Raw genomic sequence first — 15,230 nt, 5'->3', positions numbered from 1 at the left:
TAAGCTGCACGTGTTGAAGATGTATTTCAGCCTCTGTTGTAGTCTGAACATTGCACAGTCTGTTTAAACAAATAGATCTTTCACACCAAAAAAATAATTCTGCTAACGTTCAGCTCCTATGTAAACCGCAGAACAAAGATTTGTGTTAGAACAACAGACTGTTGGTGTACTTTTTATGAATGGAATGTTTTTGATAGCAGTTAGTCCTACATTTGCTTAAAAAGCTCTACATAGATTTTCCTGACAGCTTCCTCGCATAATTACTGCAGCATTCCAGTTTTAAAGTAGGAATGAAATCCGCAGTTGCGGAATGATTTCAAGAAGCTTAAATCAACTCATTTTTACCAGTCTGCAAGAACTAAAACATGCATGTTTGAGACTATACCATTCCATTTGTAAACTTTATTCGACAGTAAGTCATAAATGTATCGCAATATACATAAAACATGATACAAGTCATAAAAACAGTTATAAATAATTAAAATGTATAAAAAGCAATTAAATTTCATATGTTTAGTGTCGAGTATGTTTCATAAAAAGGGGATGTACAGAAAGTAACCATAGTTCAATAATTTATAACTGGTGCAAACCTCCTTCTTAAAAATTGTTTGGATTTCATGTACCTAGCGATCTTCCTTGGCTCTAATTAACCATGCCCATTTCAGGAATTTTGCCATGGCCAATGCAATTGGCAGGCTAGGATCAGAACGTAATACTCTTAATGCCTCTTCATGTTTCCGAACCCCAATGAGACGGCATATTGGTTTGACCCATTTATTTCTTGGGGCTACATACAATGGACAAAAAAACAGGAAATGGCTCATTGTCTCTATCTTGTCCTTACCATTACGGCATTTGTCACCATCAGTCCCCGCCCAGCTAGACGTAAATGCCCTTATAGGGAGGGATCCAATCCTGAATTGGAAGTAAAGCTTTCGATCTAATGGTTTTTCTATTGAGTCCCAGTAGGGTTCCAATAATGGGTAAGATTTAAATTCGAGAAAACGTTCTGTGAGATGGGCAGAAGCATTTACATAACACTTTTCGGTAAAAATAATCTCCCAATAAATCTTCTTCATTTCTGCCTTGGAGGGAAAAACAGTGTTAGTTGGATCATCCCACAGATCCCTCAACCCCATTTTCCCTAAAAGAGAACCAATTGATTTCAACCACTTAATTTTGTGAAAGCTGTCCTTCTCAATTACATCCTTAAGACCCCTTGCGTAATGATACAGTTCCTCCGTGGCCACAACCTACGCCAATATAATACTGGTCGCAGCTTGGCCAAGTCGTACACAGACTTCTTGCCAAGATCACAATACAGGGGGACTAAGGGGGTACTTTGGGGGACACAAGTAACTTTCCTCAAAAACTCATTTTCTAGGGTAGCCAATTGCTTTAAATTGGAAAACCCCCACAACTCGGCGCCATAAAGAACTGAACCCAAAACTTTCATCCCATAGATCTCTAAAATTGATCTGATTGGTTTAGTGAAAGAAGACTTAAATCTTTTGAGTAAGGCGCCTGATTGTTGCTTAAACCTCAACATACTTGTGTCTAACTGCATATTCCAGCTCATATCACACTGGAGGTTAACCTCTAAATAGGTGAAGGTATTAACCCGCTCTAGTCGGCAATTGCCCATGTATATACTTCCTTTGAACCATTTTATTTGTTTTGGGCAACTAGGTTCAGTGAGTACCATAAATTTTGTTTTAGCACTATTAATTTCGAGCCCTCGCATATCGCAAAAATTCATAAAGCGCTGAAGTGCCTTCTGAAGACCACTTGGAGTTTTAGAAAGTATTAGAGTGTCGTCCGCGAACATGAGGACCGGGACACACTCACCTGCCAACACAGGGGCATCAGTTGGGACCAGGGAGAGGTATTTAGCCACTCCATTTATAAAAAGTGAGAACAGGGTAGGCGCCATGACGCAACCCTGTCTCACTCCCCTCTCTACTGGAAAAGCATCTGTAGTCTCCCCCTGCCTACCCCATCTAACTCTTGCATAGGTGTCCTCATGAAGGCGAACAACCAAAGATAACAATTCCCGTGCCATTTCTAATTCCTCCAATACCTGCCAAAGCTTCCCTCGTGGGACAAGATCGAATGCTGCCTTTAAATCCACGAAAACAGCATATAATGTATCTTTGCCCAATACCACAACGCGCCAGTACAAAAGAATAAATCTAAAGACCTGATCAATCGTACTAGTCCTTGAGCGGAACCCAGCTTGCAACGGGCTGAGGATATCCCCCTCTTCCATCCAGTCCTGTATCTTACCCAGGACCAGACGCCCTATTAATTTTTGTGAGGAGTCAATCAAGCTAATAGGCCTATAATTACTTGCTAGAGACTTATCACCTTTTTTGTAAATGGGCACAATTTCTGCTCCTTTCCAAGTGTGAGGGACAGCCATCCCCTGGGCAATGGCATTAGCTAAATAACTAATATATACTCTCCATCTCACTTTATCACTAAGGAATAAGTCCACAGGTATGCAATCCATCCCTGGAGCTCGCCCTGCAATTACAGCATTCAATGCCCTATCCACATCCCCTAGGCTAAAAACATTGCCTTCATAAAATTTGGGGGCGAAAGTCGACCCCCAACAGTTACCTTCAGTATTAGCATACTGCGGCTTAAAATATTCGACCCAGGAATTTTGGGGTACGTTATTTTGTGGGCTATCCACAAGCTCACCACCTTCCCATTTATAAATATCCCAAAAAAGTGCCTGGTTCTTTGTTAAGCATGCATCTTTAAGATTCAGCCACACTTGGTCATCCCACTCTCTTTTTGCCCTACAGGTTATTTTCCTGTAGTTACAACGGACTGCTCTAATTGTCTCTAAATTCCTTGTTTTTAGTACTAGACTCAAGCCAGCCCGAGCGTCCCTGCAGGACTTATTGTACCACCTCTCGGGCTTTTTGCTCACCATGGGCTTAGTAGTACCAATTTTACAAAACTTAGCTTTGAGATTAATAAACAATTCGTTATGATCATGCTCAAATCGGCAGAACTTCAGCCCAGAATACACACCATCACCCATCTTATCTAATACCTTGTCAAGCTGAGCATTAATGGCGATAAGTGTATCAGCTTGTTTACTCACTATGGACCATTTAAGGTGCCGCTCATCATTTGATAAGATAGTCTGGGGGATAGGTAAATCTTCACTGGGGGAAGCTCTGCCCTCAAGCCCTAGCCTAAATAATGCAGCAAGAGGGTTATGGTCACTTTCATCACGAGAACTAACTTCCATGTCCACCAGGGTATGCCAGAGCTTCAAATGGACGAGTAAATAGTCGATATTACTAGACCTTAACCCATTATCGTAGGTTTTTACTCGCTTCTTATCAGACAGAGTCCGACCATTTGCGGCTCTTAGTTGGTTACCTAAACAAAGTCCGTTCAAAAACAGCGCCGCCTCAGTCCATTTAACTGATGGCCCTGCCTCCAATTCGGGGACACCCCATCTACTGTCCTCCTTTTCCAGTATGTTAGTACTTCCCAGACATAGCGGTTCAAAAGTTGAGTTAAAATCACCCGCAATTAATGGTAACACCCCATCTGGCTGAGATTCAATCAGGGATTCTAAGGCCAAAAATACTTCAGATTTTTTCCCTCCTGGAACTCCTCGGGCATACACATTAATAATAACAATTTTTAAGTCACCCAACATGTCAAGCCTAACAGCCATAATGTCACGATGCCCAGACGAGATTAATTGAATGCCACATCTTAAATGCTGTTTGAACCGAATTGTCAATCCTCCCATGGGGCGTCCCCTGGGTCCTCTCACAGCAGGGACATAAAAATTCAAATAACCTGGGTTATAAACTGGTTCAACAGACCAGGTCTCTTGAAAGAGACCGATATCAAAATCATTTATAAATTCAAGCCAGCACGGAGAAGCAACCTTAGATCCAATACCAGCAAGGTTCCACGATAACATTGAAATCAATCCAGGAAAAATCTGTTTACCATCATTAACTACAATCCTATCCACAGTGGAACACGGGAATGTCGACAAGTATGCTGCTATGGTGAGTGGTACCTTACTAGGGGCATTTCGGCCTAAGGTGAAACAAGGGAGTTCCTCAGATAGTACATCCCTAGTAATGATAGTACTAAAGTCAGGCTTCATATTCTTGACCGTAAACGATGAATTAACTACCCCATGTGGGCAAAAGTCTAAAGAGAGATCAATACCTGAACATATAATTGTGCTATTGCGAACACTTGCCCCCAGGACTTAGCCCTCCCTCAGCTATAGCTATACCAACAGTCATTTGTTCCTCACCTAACATTGGGTATAACTCAGAGGTTCTATTTAAACTACTAAAACTAGTAAACTCACCCCCAGCCTCCTTTTGCTGTCAGTCACAATCCTCCAATCCGGACAAGGCCGAGAACCGATTAAATAAACTTAAATTCCGTACAACCGGGTGGCTAAAGCGATCGTTCCATAAGGACATTTTGCTACATAGATCTTGCACAGAAGCATAAAAATAAGTTAAGGGGAGTGATTGAATCCGAGATCTGGAATCAGTTTGTGGCCAGTTACAGATGTGTTAAACACATCTCCTATCTCTAAAATTAACGATCACACAGTCCCCCCGACTGTTTTTATGCTTTTACCTACCCAATTTACTCTTCTCACGGACAAAATCTCGGCCCTGTTATACACGGGCAATGGCCTATTTGCATTTAGCCAAAATGAACCCTTATTTTTTAGCTCTGTATATGTCTCCCTCTTGCCCGGTCCCAATGATGGCACACCTGCCAATATAACCACGTAGGGGACAGATTCGGGGGGGGGGAGATCTACAGTAGGTAGGTTAGGTGCCGCAAACTCTACGGGTTTAGTTGGTGTAGTAACCACGTTAGATGCCAATTTACTTAACCCCACATTTTTGCCCTTGGCACCCTGCTCAGTTTGACTGGCCACAGCAACTTTGTCTGGAGGAATTACAGCACAAGAAGACACAGGCTTATTTACAGCAGGAGTGCTGCCACTATTTAACAATCCATTACGAGTTTTACCCACAGCATTTTGGCAATGGGATGACATCTGTTTACTTGGTTGCTCGCTAGTCCGGTTACCCAAGGTCTGCTGGACTGATACTAGCGAAAGTTCAAGACATGAGAGTCTACACTCAATGCGGTCCAGTCTTCCATAAAATGGATGAATCGTCTTTTTAAACATTTCTTCAATTTTTTTCCAAAACAAAATACCCGGCTCCTCTGGAAAGTCTCTCTCAGCACCCAACTTAGGGGACATTTCTTTGTTTGCTAGACAAGGTGGGCCGGAGCAATCTTTATTTATAATACTCTCCTTAATTAGTACATCATTTCCCAGCTTCCTTTTTTTTCCCTTGGGTTTCGTTTGTATTGATGTTTTATCGCCCAAGCTTTTGTTTTCCACAAACATGCCCTTAGTTTGTTTCGTCATACCCTTTTTGGCTAGAAGTGCTGATCTGGTTTTGATTATAGGAGAAGTCAGAGGAATCTGAGTGGGGTTTTTTGTATTCTTCCCCAAAGTAGCAATAACCTGTTTGGCCGGAACCACAATAAGGTCTTTAGTAGAAATAAGTGGGCTTCTTATGGCTTCATCCAATGAACATAATGTATCATCTGGCTCGGTGTCAATAAAGACAGGAGATTTAACCCCTGCCAGGCTTCCCATAGATGACCGTTTGTCGAATACAGTGTCTAGGGATAGCCTTTTTTCTGACAGTTCGATATCTTTAGCCAGAGCTGACGACACCCGTATAAGGAAATTGTCCAAAGTGCCCAACATTGAACCAGCACTAGTCACACTATTCTCTCGTAAAATTGTTGTAGTGACAGATGTCATAGTTGGTACTTTCAACCTCTACTGTATTCGCGATAGATCTTATGAAGATATCCAGGTGGATTTAACACGGACTCTGTAATAGGGCAGGATGATAATGATAATGATGAGCCTCACCTTATAATGGACGTAAGAGAGATGATCCGTCCCGTCCTTAACCGGTCTTGAACGGGCTTAAACGGGCCCGCCCTTGGCCCGGGCTTCGCCCAGCGCGCGTCCGAGCAGCGGAAGTGATGATGCGCTTTGTAGGCGGCGAGAATCAATCAGCTACAGGTGAGGGACACCAAGCCCCCTGGGACACGTAGTCCTGGTCTCGCTGCACTGCTCTGAATTCAACGATGCGGCTCCCGTGCCAGCGGGAGCGGCGAGGTGCTTTGTAGGCGGCGAGAATCAATCAGCTACAGGTGAGGGACACCATGCCCCCTGGGACACGTAGTCCTGGTCCTGCTGCACTGCTCTGAATTCAACGATGCGGCTCCCGCGCCAACGGGAGAGGCGAGGTGCTTTGTAGGCGGCGAGAATCAATCAGCTACAGGTGAGGGACACCAAGCCCCCTGGGACACGTAGTCCTGGTCCCGCTGCACTGCTCTGAATTCAATGATGTGGCTCCCGCACCAGCGGGAGCGGCGAGGTGCTTTTGCTGGAAGAGTCACTCCAGGAGAGAGAAGGAAAAATAACTTAACACATTCCAAGGAATCTAGCACCAGTAACTGAAAAAAACATACATCATAGGCAATACAAACGTTTGAGTCCTGAGTGGGTGACGGTGTTATGTTGCTCAAGTTTGACGGTTTAAAAAGAAGGGCCAGTTAAGATTTAGCTGCGAGATCGATCTTAATTTTTAATGTACAAGAAAGCTAGAAATCTATATTGTTCAAGCTAGTTAGGATCCAGAATGGTAGGCTTACTGTTAATAGACAACAGATCCTACAGTACCCTGAACATTAACTTTGCAAAAGAGGATGAGGTCTAATTTGCCTAGTGGATTTGAGCAAAAATTATCCTTTTTGTAAAGTTACAAATGATTAAAGGCAAAAGAATGATGGGTTCTGAGAAGTGGCGTGGTGGCGACTTTCTTGAAATCAATAGGTGAGAAGACAGTAAAGCATATGGATGAGAGTGGAAGTACCCCAGGATCCGCAGTGTGAAGAAATGTTTTTTTCTTTTGGCCCTCTCCCACCTGGCTCAAATGTTAGGATACCTCTACCTTGTCTCGTTATACTTTTGTTCTCTTCAAAGTGCAGTACAAGGGGACCCAGTAACAGTCCTAAAATGTCTGTGCAAGGAAAAAGGTAATGTGGGGGATGCTTTCCCTATTTAGCTCCTGTAGGAAATGTTGCTTGCACCTGCAGCAAAAACTGCTGAACTGATTTCTACCATACTTGGAATGAAGTAAAACATTGTGTGCTTTAGTTGGTTTGATGTAAAGCTTTTGATTAGTTTTTGAGATATTGATAATGTCAGTTGACACGTTTGTTGAATGCGTATCATGAATTTGCATAAAATCTGCCTGAGGCTTGGGAGGATTAGGTGTGTCAGGATTTTGTGCAGATGCATCAAAGAGAGAAGCTATGCTAAATGGGGGGGGGGGGGATGTTCAGTTGCTTTTAACGTAAGCCTTGTTAAGTTGCATCCAGTGTAGGTTTTTCAGTTTGTGTGCATATCGGTGAAGATTGGGAGAGGAGTGAAATCGTTTTAATTACTTTGACACCTTTTTATGGATCTGCACAAAATTTGGAAGACATTTAGAATGTTTAGCCTAATCTTGAGTTTCTCAGTATCATACAGGTCCATCAAAGTTGTGGGACAGATGTCAAGGAGGCCTGGTGTCAGAGGAACATCTGCTAAGACGTTTGGCACAGTTTGAAGACTTACAAATCTGACAGGATTTGAGCCTATTTCGCTTTCTGTTGGTTATGGCATGTTTAAGCAGATCCGTCATGGTGGTGGGCAGGCAAAAATAAATTAGGGGCAAAAATACTTTCACTAATAACCTTGGTGCTGTTCGGTGAATCTGCATGCAGTTTGGCAGCAAGAAATTCTCAGTGCAGGCCAGGCAAGCACTGCAAGCAGCCCTCGCTGGGAACTGCTGAAGGACACGGGGCTTCTTAGATAAAGCCCTTACATAGCTGGTGAATTTAGGATATCTTAAAAAGCACACTAATTTAGTTAAAAAAAACAAAAGATGTAGTTGGAGGCTAATTAGGACTCAACGAACACAGATCAGAAAAAGTCCTGCTATTCGCCAGTTATCCATGCCATAACTCACACCCTGCCATACACAATGCACCTTTTGCTGATGGCATGTAAAAAACATAAACATAAGGCTTCTACCTACAAAGAACATAATATGGGATGGACGTGAGTTATGGTGTGGATTGTATTGCACACTGTAACTTATGAATTTCAGCCGCCCTACTGACCTTGAACTGTGTTTTTTCAATGAAAATATATAAATATACAGCTTTTACCTCTATTCATTAAAAGGCTTATAGCTGTTGTTTTTACTTTCAGATAAAGTTTGGACATCTTTCAAACTGACAGATTAGATGTGGCGGAGGTATGTGTAAATCTGGCAACACTTATTCATTGCTTTCTATGTTAGAACTTCTAGTGCCAGGTATGATCTGAACCTTGTTGCTCTGTTCTCTCAAGACTTTTGCTAACAAGCATTAGCAAAGGCAATAGAGCTCGCCTTTGGGACCTATCTGCTTTACCAGTGATTTTTAATATTGCTGTGCAGCATGGCTAAAAATCAAACACAGGGGGTAAAGGTGGGGGTAAGCAACACTGAGAGCGCAGCAAGGAGAACTAATGGACAGGAGAGGGTCACGCGGGTGGGGTAACCATTTGAGGGGGGAGGGAGGAGAAGAAATGTTCTTTTTTTTATTCCTGATATTAAATTACAAATGCTTAAATTTGTACGTAATTTCCCAAAAATATGTCTCCTTGCTCCCACAGCTTCTCCACCTTCTGTATTTTGTCATTCCATTTTAATTGCGTAATAGGAGTGTGAAATCAGCTGGGAAACAATGTGTCTCGTCTCCTTCCAAGCAGCATAACTGATTGATATTTGCTTTTGCGAAGATGCCAGTCCATGCCGCTCACAGACGCATGTTCCTTGGTTTTTTTTAATGTTCTACCTTATATTTATTTTTTGTAGACCCAATGTCTTGGGTGAGGAACTTATAAATAGCTGAAGCTAGCTGGTTGCTGAGATCCCTCTTATCCATTCGGTTAATGCCCCATTCCTTGAGGGATGTGTGGACTCCCAGTATTATCAGGTTGTAGCTGAACCTTTTGTTGTCTTACAATCCTTAGTTGTTCTTGATAAGTCAAAGGGCTTTGTGCCTCCAATAGTTAGCTCGGATATTAGCCCTGTCTTTCGATAGCACAAATCCTGTGTTCTTTAAAGCTGCAATGAATTTGTGGGTTTGCTTTAATAGTCGTAAACAGTCATGCTGAAAGTATTACCCTCCCACTCACCTATGCCCATCTTGTCCCTTTGTAGTCCCTATCACATCCCAAATTGTAAATGCGATTCTACTAACGGGAGAAGCTGTGGATTCTATTAGGCGTGCGCCTTTTGGCTAGCCTCCTTCATAGGGTCATTAGTGATTGTATGCCCAATGAAATACCATTGTTTTTTAGTTTTATGGTTTATTTGATTTTTGCTGACTATTGGTTCATTGTCCTTATTCTGATTTGAGGTCAGCTCCCTTCTGTCCATATTTGTGCGCTTGGGCTCTTCAGCACGGCAATACCTCCAGCCAAAAAAGCAGTGTGTTATTTACGATGAAAAACAGCAATTTCCTCACATTGTGAATCTTCCCAGGTGCCAGAATGGGTCTGCAAGCTTCTGCTTTCCGGCAAGGGGCACCATTGCCCTCTGTCCTGCCTTTAGACGTGAAGACATGGAGCTGCATATTTGCACCATACTGATAACCTGGACCTAGACCTTCAATCCTATGGATTTTTTTTATTTCTTAGCTAAAGGTTTGTTTTTCTAAAACTTCTGACAGTGTGCAGGGTGTTGCCCCAAAGACGACATGCTTCTTACCTTTTTGCACACAGATGTCTGTAACAGAACCACATGTTTTTTGTAGGTGGTGTCCTGGTTCCAAGAACAACTCCAAATCCTGTGACAAATGATCTCTGACACACCCAAGACCTTCAGGAAGTAGAAGTTCAATTCTACTGCCCTGAACTTGAGAAATGAGGTGGATGCCGAGCCAGGTGCCCTCGTTTGATAAACCTAAGGCAAAGATGTAGGACAGGTCGAAGTAAAGGTTTAAGAAGCACAAACATAGCTCTTCGACATCCAGCCGCTCCCGCTTCAGAGGAAGTTCAGAGTCTGCATTCAAGCAATCTGACTTCATCTTTCTTTTCAAATGAGACACCGACTCTGGAGCCGATGGGTCCCTAGTTTCAGGAGTCGTCATTGACTATATAGCAAATTGTAGGCTATCTTCTCCCTGCTGAATGATTGATGATCTGTCGCTGCCCAACTGTGCTGGTTCTCCTCTCTTGGCATCTGTGTTCAAGTTGGGGAGAGGAGATGGCCTAACGGCTAGGACGGTCGACCTCCAACCTGGGGAACATGGTTTAAGTCTCGGCAATGACGCTGAACATCCTGTGATTCTGGGCAAATCACGTAATCTCCCTGTGCCTAACAAAAAACATCAATGTGTCCTCATGTAACGCAACTGGTGCTATGTAAAGCGCTCTGATACCCAATCAAGTTCGCGCTATATAAAACTCTTAAACACAAAAAGCCATCAACGACAGATAAAGGTTAAGCACTTAAATTCCCAAATTTATGTAGTCAAATTCGGTTCAGGCTGCCAGTTACTATGCTTTTCGGCATGTCGGTCTCCTACAAATGTGGATTATAACTACATATATAAAGAATTGTCTCTGTTGTTGGAACCATACTTCGTGTTCCTATTGTCTACCTTAATATGGAAGCGACTACTATATAACTTATTGATTTGAACTTTGATGTTCCATCTATGTGCATCTGTGCTGAACATTCTCCAGTGATTTAATCTTGACTTTCGTACATGTTGTATGAATTCTGCTCTTCGATGCCCTAGGTTTAAAATTGAAATATTTTTTTTTTATTTCAAGTTTTTTGCCCACTTACAACAGTTCCTACCAGGAAAGAGAACTACCCTTTTATTAAATGAGAAGACATTTCACTGTCACTCTCTAAAAGTAGAAAGTTATATTCTCCCAAAAGTCTTTCCCGTAGCCTTGGATTTATCAGCCCGTTTGCAGGGCATAAGAATGGAAAAGAACCTGCAACTGCCATCTGGGAACCTTAAGCTCTATTATTATAGTTTTTTTTCCAACTGGAGTAATAGACTTTGATTGAAGTCAGTCATAATTATGTCAGGAGCTTGCCTTCTCTATGTAGTTTATGTTCTATCGGAGGGTTGTTTACCTTTTTGTGTGTAGCTAGCTCCCTTTTCTGAAGATAGAATTTTCTGTAGGTTTTTGGAGTTAGATGATTTTGAGGTCTTAAATTAGGTGTAGTTCAACCATTCATGCCTACAGACCCGATTCAGGTGGGAGATTCCCAATTTTTAAAGCCAACAATTGCTTTAGTTTAGTTGTCTCCAGACTAAAATGGCTTCTGATTCAATAGAAGTCAATGGGGAAAATACATTTCCGTGTTTTTATTTTTATTTTTTACAACTCCCACTTTACTGGTTAAAAATCTTGGCATGTATGGTTCTACTGATGTCTGACGTAGACCTTCATAGGGGAGAAAACGTCTGTATCAGATGTGCTAGTTTTTAGGATGGATTTCTACAACATGTCTGATGTACAGTTGACGCCTTGCTAGACGGCATCACAGTGATTAAAGGCACCTTACACAGAGGAGACTGGTGTCCTTGAATGAGCAGTGTTTAATTTCAACTCGTTTGAGCTACTGCCTATCTAGTTTCATTTTGCTATTTTTCTTAGCTTTTTCTTTACATTGTAGCAGCAAAGTTAGTTTTTAAAATGAGCTCTTTTTTGCTTTAATGTGTTTTTTATTTTTTAGCTTACATTGGCTATGTATCAAAAGAAAAATATTTGGCGCATTTAGCCGGAAATACATAGTGGTTTTTATCTATATTTAAAAAGGTTGTGGTAGTTTAGAATTAAATTGGTCCAATCTTAAAGTGGTGTTGGATACCACACTCAGCTGAAACGATTTAGGTGTGTGACTATCAATGACTACCCTATTATGCAAAAGTTATAGCTAGCCTCTCTGATAACAAGTTATGTTATATATACTTCTGTAGCGCGCGAATCACCCGGGGGCATCTCGGCGCTTAACTAGAAATATTCCTGAGACTGAAAAAGGACAAGATATATTAGAATAAAAAGGCTTTTAGCTGTTTCCTAAATGTGCTATAAATAGCAATTTTGCGCAGGGGGTCTGGTAACTCATTCCAGTATCTTGGTGCTAAATACGAAAAGGATTTTCCTCCAGAACGGCACAGCCTTATACGCGGCACTTGTAGGAGACCCCGCGCACCGTACCTAAGGTTTCTATTAGGTACTGGCTTAGTAAGTCTCTTTTGGAGGTATTTGGGGCGTCTACCATTAAGTGCTGTGTAAGTGAGACAGATCTTAAAGAACGATCTCTTTCTCACTGATAGCCAGTGGAGTTCTCGCAATAAGGGTGCCGATGTGGAGCCCACTGGACGATTCATTACCATCCTAGCTGCAGTATTTTGAATCACCCGCAGTTTGCTTAGCAAGGTGTCTCCTACCCCTGCCAACAGGGCGTTACCATAGTCCAGGCGACTGATGACCATAGCCTGGACCAAGGTTTAATTTCAACTCGTTTGAGCTACTGCCTATCTAGTTTCATTTTGCTATTAGTAAGTTAGCAAGTAGCATAGAAATCAACCAATGGAAATTAATTTGAGGAAGCATTAGGGTAATAAATGAAAACATACAACTCTGAAATTTCACTGGTTCCAGAAACACACCCTCCCCACCTCACCGCCCCCAAATGCATTGCTCATGACTCTACCTAAGTTTACAGATGATTTGTGAAATAACATTATCAACGATGATATTGAAGCCACAATTAATTGCACTTTTCCCCAACAGTTTGCAGACAGTGGAAATGCATTCTTGTTTCTGTAAGTATCCACAGTGTGAACAACTACACGTTGTAGAGCTGTAGTAGCCTTCAAATTACAAACAATGTAATCAAGTGTAATTCCAACAGTTGTTTGCTCTAAGTACATGAATGTCCTCAAAAGGGACGTCATCTGTGATTTCACTGCTGACCTGACATAACACAGGACCGTTGAATTCTTCAGTAGGAAACTTAGGTGTTTTTAGGTTTTACCTCCACAGTGCTTGTACAATCTCTTGTAAACAAAAAGAAATCTTAAAATGGGCTTAGACCCCACATGTTACTTACCATTAGTTGGCCTCCATGTCACTCTTGTTTCCTTTGTTCTAATTGATCAGCAGCTCCTGCTCCTTCCTGCTTCCTCCCGGGGCTTCGACATGTCTACCATTGGGCATGGACCAAGTACCGATTCCTGTCTGCGGCCAGTGCCCTTCCACTGGCCTCTGGCTCTGGCTATTTTCTTTTAGGTTTTGCCTAGGCAGCGCTTGCGCTGTCTTTTCGAGACATGCTGTATTCAGGACATTAAGCTCCGCCCATACATTTAATTGGCTCCTTGTGTCTTTCAGTATTCTTTTTTTAATTTCATTGGTTTATTTTGTTAATAGTCCCTCCTTCCTGTTTAATACCTCCCTCTCTTCTGTTACCTCCCACGAGGACAGCCCCTTTTACATGTAACATTACTCTGTATGTTTTGTTTACAGTTTCAAAGCACTCTTTTTTGTTATCACTTTTTCATCGTAGCTGGCATTGCAGGCACAGCTGCGCAATACCCCCCCTCCCCCCCCAACTCTGACTTGCATTAGATGCTTCCTAGGGCTCCTGTTCCTGCAATTCCCCCTACTGCATTTGCACAAACAGCATTTCAGCAGACGCTGCCGAGGTGCACCTCCCCCTCCCGCTTGTTTTCAATTGTTTCCTGCCTCAGCTCAGGAGTTCGTATGCAGGCATTCTACATTTGCGTTGTAACAGCAATGAATTGCTGTTTCGCTTTTCAAGCACAAATGAAAAAGCTTTGCAAAAACGCATTCCATATACCAACATGAAATGCATTTCCACAAAGTACCCGCACTCGAAAAGCCTTACAGCAACCGGGCAAGACGTAATCGGGCACTTGAAAGAGACGCACGAAAGGCTCATAACAAGTGGACCCGGTGCAATCTTTCACTCCTGACCAGCTAAATCCGCACCATTACACTCATTGATCAAACAGCCCTCCCGGACGCTGAAACAGAGCAGCTCTCGAGGCATTCTTCATTGGTACAAAGGTGACTAGCCCTCTGCTTGCCACTTCACCCCTTTAATTCTTAAGGACTAATAAGTATTGTGAGCCGCCTCCAGCTAGCAATTAAAGGAAACCAAAAACTTGAATTCCACGCTTTTCACAGTAAACGAATTCACATGCAGGCACTCGGAGTGGATATTTTATGTAATAAATATTCAGACGCTGAAGATGAGTAAATGTTATATCATCAGCGGCCAGTTTCTGCGGATCTGACACTGACAGGTTCTCTCTTTCGGTTTTTCTATTGCTTTATCTGCTACGCTTGTTTCCTGCAGCTGCAACGAAATACTGCTTTGACTAAAGAACACTTGTCAGCCTAATAATACTGGTGTCATGTTTGGTGATCTCACAGAACAGCAGGTCAGTGGGGCGGGAAGGAAAGGAGCATTCTATAAACTCAGAGCGCTGTGTGAGGGGGAAGTGGAGGATGATGAAGGTTTGCTTCATAACTTGTTGTTTAGCTCTTCATACCTCACATCTGTTGATTCTTAGCTCTATTAATTGCATGTGTAATTACCCTCTTTTTTTATGTTAATTCGAAAATTATGAACATGAGAAGCACTAGAGCGGAGTACATAATGCTTGGATTCGAACTCTTGTGCATTAGACTACCCTGGTCATCAGCAGCTAGCACTCAACTTACTAAGCCATGCCCACATTTGCAAAAAAAGTTTAAAATGTATGCTTGTCCTTCTGTCTCTCTCGCCCCTCTTCCCTTCGTACTCTGCCTCGAGGCACTTGCTTTTCCTGTGCTCCCATAATTAAACGAATGTTGGGCTTTTGTTCGTTTGTGTCAAGTGAGGGTTTTACAAACTCAGATGCACAGAGCTGACCCCTGAAAGGTTTGCCATGTAGATTATGTATCTGAAGAAGACTTCTAGCTACAGATTCCTTACCTTTGAATTTCCCAGGCCTCAAGCTGGATCCAGAAACTTTTG

General features: G+C 42.3%; 1 protein-coding gene across 4 annotated transcripts in view; it reads left to right on the top strand.

Moving 5' to 3' along the window:
• Nucleotides 1–15,230, top strand: part of NCK1 (NCK adaptor protein 1) — a 599,173-nt gene that overhangs the window by 360,045 nt on the left and 223,898 nt on the right. For 2 of the 4 annotated variants that reach the window (XM_085634334.1, XM_085634336.1), the window contains one exon: nucleotides 8,378–8,423. The exons of the other annotated variants lie outside the window; for them this stretch is intronic. The gene's annotated coding sequence lies outside the window, so the exon portion shown is untranslated. The remainder of the gene's footprint in view (nucleotides 1–8,377; nucleotides 8,424–15,230) is intronic. 4 annotated transcript variants of the gene reach the window in all.

Source organism: Triturus cristatus, chromosome 11 (genome assembly GCF_964204655.1).
Source record: "Triturus cristatus chromosome 11, aTriCri1.1, whole genome shotgun sequence".
Taxonomy (NCBI): domain Eukaryota; kingdom Metazoa; phylum Chordata; class Amphibia; order Caudata; family Salamandridae; genus Triturus; species Triturus cristatus.
The sequence above is the reverse complement of the archived record's forward strand: the minus strand, read 5'-3'. Positions and strand labels throughout refer to the sequence as shown.